Source organism: Cryptomeria japonica, chromosome 4 (assembly GCF_030272615.1).
Source record: "Cryptomeria japonica chromosome 4, Sugi_1.0, whole genome shotgun sequence".
Lineage (NCBI taxonomy): Eukaryota > Viridiplantae > Streptophyta > Pinopsida > Cupressales > Cupressaceae > Cryptomeria > Cryptomeria japonica.
The window spans coordinates 118,087,962-118,093,961 of record NC_081408.1 but is presented as its reverse complement, the minus strand read 5'-3'; positions in this window follow the sequence as shown (position 1 = coordinate 118,093,961).

Below are 6,000 nucleotides of genomic sequence, written 5' to 3'. Positions count from 1 at the left end.
GTTATGAAGTAGTTGATTTGAGGATGTCTATACATCTTTTTCATATAGATTAAATCATCAATATATCAACTAATATTAAAAAATTGACCTTGTTGATTTTTGTATACAATATAGGTTCACTAATACTTCTCATAAGTTTGGATTGATAATCAAGTATGAGTAAATTTTACTATACCATTCTCTTGGTTCTTGTTTGACACCTCAAAGAAAATTATTCAATCTATATATCATGTCTTCACATCAAGGTGCTTCATAACCTAATGGTTATTCATCATACACTTCTTCATATCTCTATTTGATAAACTATTCAATTCCTATGTACTAGACTATGGTCTCACAAGTAGTGCAAACATCTTATTGTAATCAATTATATGTTCTATGTTGTTGCACAAAACCTTTCTCTATAATTTTTGTATGATTCTTTTGACACAATAGAGCCATATAGAACAAAACTAACTCTTCTTCTCCTAAAAATATAATTTTCCCAAATGACTAATCAAATAAAAGTTCTCTTTGTAGTAAGTGCTAATGATGTTAGAGCAACCAAGTGGTCTATGCAAATTTTGTAATAATACCTGAATGTGTTGCTAAAATATTGAGCAAGAAAAATCTTATATATTAGTTTAATATACTAAAATAGAATATTAGTGATCTAATTTGAACAAAACAATTCTAATCCATTTTTAACATGCTAGATCTATTAAAAAAGATCAAAATATTTTAAGGTTTATAGAAGTAAATGGTAAACTTAAACAACCAATAATGCATTCTTGATCTTATCATGAATTTTAAAATATTTTATGTAACTTGAATCCCTAATAATACAATTATCAATATTTCAATCAATTGCAACCGCTATGTATGCAATATTCTAAGGAATCCTAACAAAACATTTGAGATTTCACATATTAATCCTACTTTAAATAAATTTAACAATATTGAACCATGTTTTTCAACCTAAACTATTTACAAATACATCAATACTAGTTGAGAGAACATCTAGAAGAAAAATGCATGTGATGTGCTCATTAAAACTTTTTACAAGATTGTCGACACTAAAACTTTAAGAATTCATTTTATATTTTATTTTTGGTTCAAACAATTTTTTTAGGACTAAGATATATACATGCCATTCTAGATGCCTAACATTAGCTCCATGAGAAAAAGTCAACCTAGATCCTAAATTGATCTCTAAGACCAAACCTCAAATTACATTATTATTTTAAGCTTAGAGTCTAAAATTAAATTACATATCTAATTAATTAAGCCTAAGGAATGGATTAAAAAATAGGACACAGAAAAAAGGGTGGCTCATTATACTATTAAAATAATAGTGAAACCATGACCCAATGTTACTACCCATTATGACTATAGGTCAATGAACTCGTACACCATCAAATCCATATACTATAATTATGATGATATCTACAAAGATGTATCAATCACCACAAATATGGATTATTTTTTAATTGTGGTTGCATTTATTTTGGTTTTAAAAATATTCTATCTATCTCAAACAATATCCATTTAGCTGGATGACCGAAATCTCTATAAGTTACTTTAACAAAGTACTCATTAAATACAAATAAGTTACATATGGGAAATGGTTGTCTCAATTGTAAGTCCACTCTTGGACTAGGAGCCACCTCTTCTAGTTATCCAACAATCTCAATCTTAGTGGAGGCTTCCATATATCCACATCTCTAAACAAAATAATATAACATAATAGCGAATACCATTTTATATGCACAATAGAGTTATCTTTCTTTATTAGCCAAGGCCTTATTGACCTTTTTCTTAGAAAATGAGGTATAATTTAAGTGCTTAATATTATCCATGCTCTAAATGTTTTCTACTAACACCATGAGTTTTATCAACATGAATATCTTAGCATCAATTATAAGGACCTATCACACAACAAAATAATTCTTCTAGAAGTACTCCTCAAACATATCATAACCATTTACTACTACTTGTTAGCATCTATAAATTTCATCAACTTATCATTCTCGCTATGCTTGTGACGTAGGAGCCTCTTAACATTGTAATCATATTCTAGTCTATGATATTCAACAAGAAATACTACCATACCAATTGGCATTTGGGCACTTGGATCAATTTTAAAAACCTAACAAATATAATCCCTTGTTAACTTGACCATTGTCCATGTCTAGTGTAGATTATTTTCTTTTTAGGTATATAGTTCTTGGCCAATGCGCTTATTAGATCAATATTTGAAGATACATTAGGTACCACTAGCCTTCCAAAATCCAAACTCCAACAATCACAAACAAGGATTTTTCTCATGTACTTCGTGAAATGATATTTTAACAATGCATATCCATCAATTGGGATTATGACATCTTTACAATTTTATTGAATATCTATGATTCTATTAGATTGGAAACCAAACCCTTATTGATGGTGAGGTATTTTGTAAGAGACAAGTAAAATGATTTATGTGTGACACATGCTAGAATCTCACACATTCATGAGAAACATGGTCTTCCTCACAATTTTCTTATAATGCACTAAAGATGCATGATATGTTGCCATGTGGAAAAGTCACCAGCACATATGAATATCACAATATCACAAGCTTAAGAGGAAATGAAACCTTCGAGCCACAAACAAACATTTAATCTTGATACTAATGAAACATCACCATGTAGAAATTAGTTTGATCAAAGGTAAGATATCAACCTTTTGTAACTCCACTAAAGTTCCAATAGAGAGACACATGATAAAAGCACTAGTTGTGAAAATAGTCTATTAGTGAAATAGATAACACATCAATATATTGGTCTTTTACAACTTTAAAAAAAGATTGGGATTCATTGGTATGAAAAGAGACCTAGTTATGATAAGAGAATGTTTCTCTTATGGATGACATGTTTTGTCTTTGCATGGTTTTTCTACTTTAAAATTTGATAGCATTGTATATTTTTGATAAGAAAATTAAGTATGATACAAAGCAAATGAATCAATGGAGTTCCATGTTCATATATCATGGTTTTGCAACTTTGAGAATGAACACAAGATTGCTTCTATGATAGATAGATTAGTTCTTATATGATGAAAATAGGGAAAAGGCAATTGAAATGGTAGGTGACTTGACAAGAAAAAGTCATATCATGGCTCACAAGAAGGAAACATAATTTTGAACAAAACCCACAATAGAAGAAGTAGACAAAATGCAATCAAAACGTGTCATATTAGCTAGGATGAAGACAATAAATGCCAAGCCTAATGACAAAGACTTAAGTTATATAATTTATACAAGCTTTCACTAGGAAAAGGAAGGTGAAGAGATTAAACCACAAATATAGGAAAAAGGAAATTATAGAAGATTTATCAAAAAGAAAGAAGAAATGGTTCACTCCTAGAATGGTTATATCAGAGAAGTTCTCCCTAAGCCATGGGACAAGGTAAGTTGACACTTAATATAATAGTTCACATTAGAAGACCAATTTTGGCTAATCCATAATTATCATTTTTCTCTATTACTATATTAATAATTTAGTAAGATGAATAGCTTTCCTTTCTATGTTGTCTTCCCTAGAAGAATCCATTACCAATGGAGATCTATTCTCCCTACATAGAAGATTAATATACTTTCTTGACTGAGTCAATCTGCATACAACTCACTAGTCTTTTGTTCAAACTAACATTGCTATTAGAGAGCCTAGATATAATATCAATTCTTATGATCCTCTCTCTATCATAAAAAAAAACCCTAAGGATTAACAATATATTGAATGTAACCTCCCTATTAAATCCTTGTAGCAGTAAAGAAATATTTAAATCCCAATTGGTTACCCTTGTTGAAAACCTCTATTAAGAAGGATAAGAAAGGAAAGTGCATTGTCAAGGAGCTAAGGATTGTTTCCAATTAAACCAATCTTAATTTAAGGTATCCTCAAATCTCGCATTCCTATGTTGATGAAAAGGAAGGAAGTAAGCAAAAATAAAAGTAGAAATCCTAAATATCAAGAAAAATAAGAAGAGAAAAACAATTAGCAAAAGGAAGGAACTAGAGGGGATTTATGATCAGGATAATTAGGAAATTAAGAATGAAACCAAATAAAAGAGGTCTTTAAGAATTGTGATGCCTACTAGCCATGATAAAACCTATCAAATAAAAGGCTTAAACATACATGACAATTCACACCCGAGAAGTTATTCTAGATTCTACTAAAAACAATGAAGAAAAAAAGTTCGGTTTTACCTATGAAATCCCTATGGATCTGTCATGTAAAGACATTTATGATTCCTACTATCAATATTCTAAGAAAAAGGCACTTGAAATCAACTCAAAATCATTGTTTCCAAACTCTATCTTGCCTTCAGAAGACCTCATAAGTATGAAAAGATTAGGTCATGATAATAATGAGTGTAATAAAGGCTCTTAAAGGAAAAGAAGGGCAATGTGGATGGAAAAAAATAGTTCTTTGGATTGCAAAATTTCTCAATTTGATAAAACTTTGGATAAGTTTCTTTCCATTACTAAAAATCTCATGGTTTATTATATAGCGTCCATGGCTTTTCTATAGGAGGACCTCAAAAAGAAGAATGGATGGTTGGAAGAGAAGTGTCATCGAGCTAAGGAGGATCCAAAGACAATTTGAAATATGATAGAAAAAACATGGGATCTACCCTAGAAAAGTGGATTAAAGGATTAAATTTGGTGGTGGATAAGAGGAACCCTCTAATGAGCCTCAACCATATGAATGCGAGCAAGTTTCGTACATGTTTTTGGTCATTATCTTTAGTTTGGTTCTATTTTTTTGTTTGTTCATTTTCTTTGTGTTGGTGCAACTAACTATTACTTTTTGATCTCTTTATTTTGAAGTTGTAACTCTGAGTGTGAGGCCCTTTCCCCATTTTAAGTAATAAAAAATATCCTAGCATGTAATCCAAACATTTCATGCTTCAAGTTAACTCACAATGACTTAGACAATAGTCTCATTGAGATTTACAATATTTGAAATTATTTTCACAATCATAAATCTAATATTAATGATAAACTAATAAAACTAAATATTTAGTTAGATGAATCTTAAAAATAAATACTAATAATCGTAAACTACAATTAATTTATATATCAATTTTCATGAAAACTAAATTATTTCAGACATCAATAATAATATTAAAGATAAATAAATAAAAATAAATCTAAAACAAAAAAATAAAACTTATATAATCTTCACTATCACAATATTCAATATCTAAATTATTTCCATTAAAATAATATATTAGAATTTTGATTCCATCCTTCAATATAATCTGTCGACTGCAGTCGAGTCCTCATTAATAAAAAGTTGCTGAGAGCAAATGAAAAGATAAATATACAATATGACAGCCTTTTTAAGTTTTTCCCCATTTTTTTCTCCACTATCGATAAATTTAAGGAGAATCTGAACATTTAACTGAAGTCTTTCAAACAGCAGGCTGCTCCGTCGAGCATTGAATGGGGTAATGTGAACGAACTTTAAATATTATCAGTTTGACAATATTCACATTTTTCAAAAACGTGAAGTTTCTGACTGAGCTTTAATATAAAGAATTAGTATGTTCTAGCTCAAACACTTCAAGATTAATGATAAAAAAATAAACTGATGGTCTTCAGTTCTTATGAGCTTTGGAAGTGAACAGAGTACGAGATCTTTCCTAGCTTAAAATGGGCCCGAAGACATTTATTAAATGGTTCTATTGGCAGGCCTGGCGACTAGTAGATGAAATTTGGTAGGAGTACCCGCAGACAGCCAACGCAACTCTCTGTATTGTGCCAGAAAAGTCTGACATGAGCTACCTGTGTTCAGTACTTTATACTAGTCTATTGAATGTCCACTCAAGCCGTCTACTTGACCTTTTTGACATATTCTGTACCCGTGTTCAGTACCATAACTGCGTGGACCATTCCGCACAGATTCTGCTAAGGATTTGTATCGAGTCAAGGGATGCTATCTCTAATTGCCCATGCTATCTCTGATACCAAAT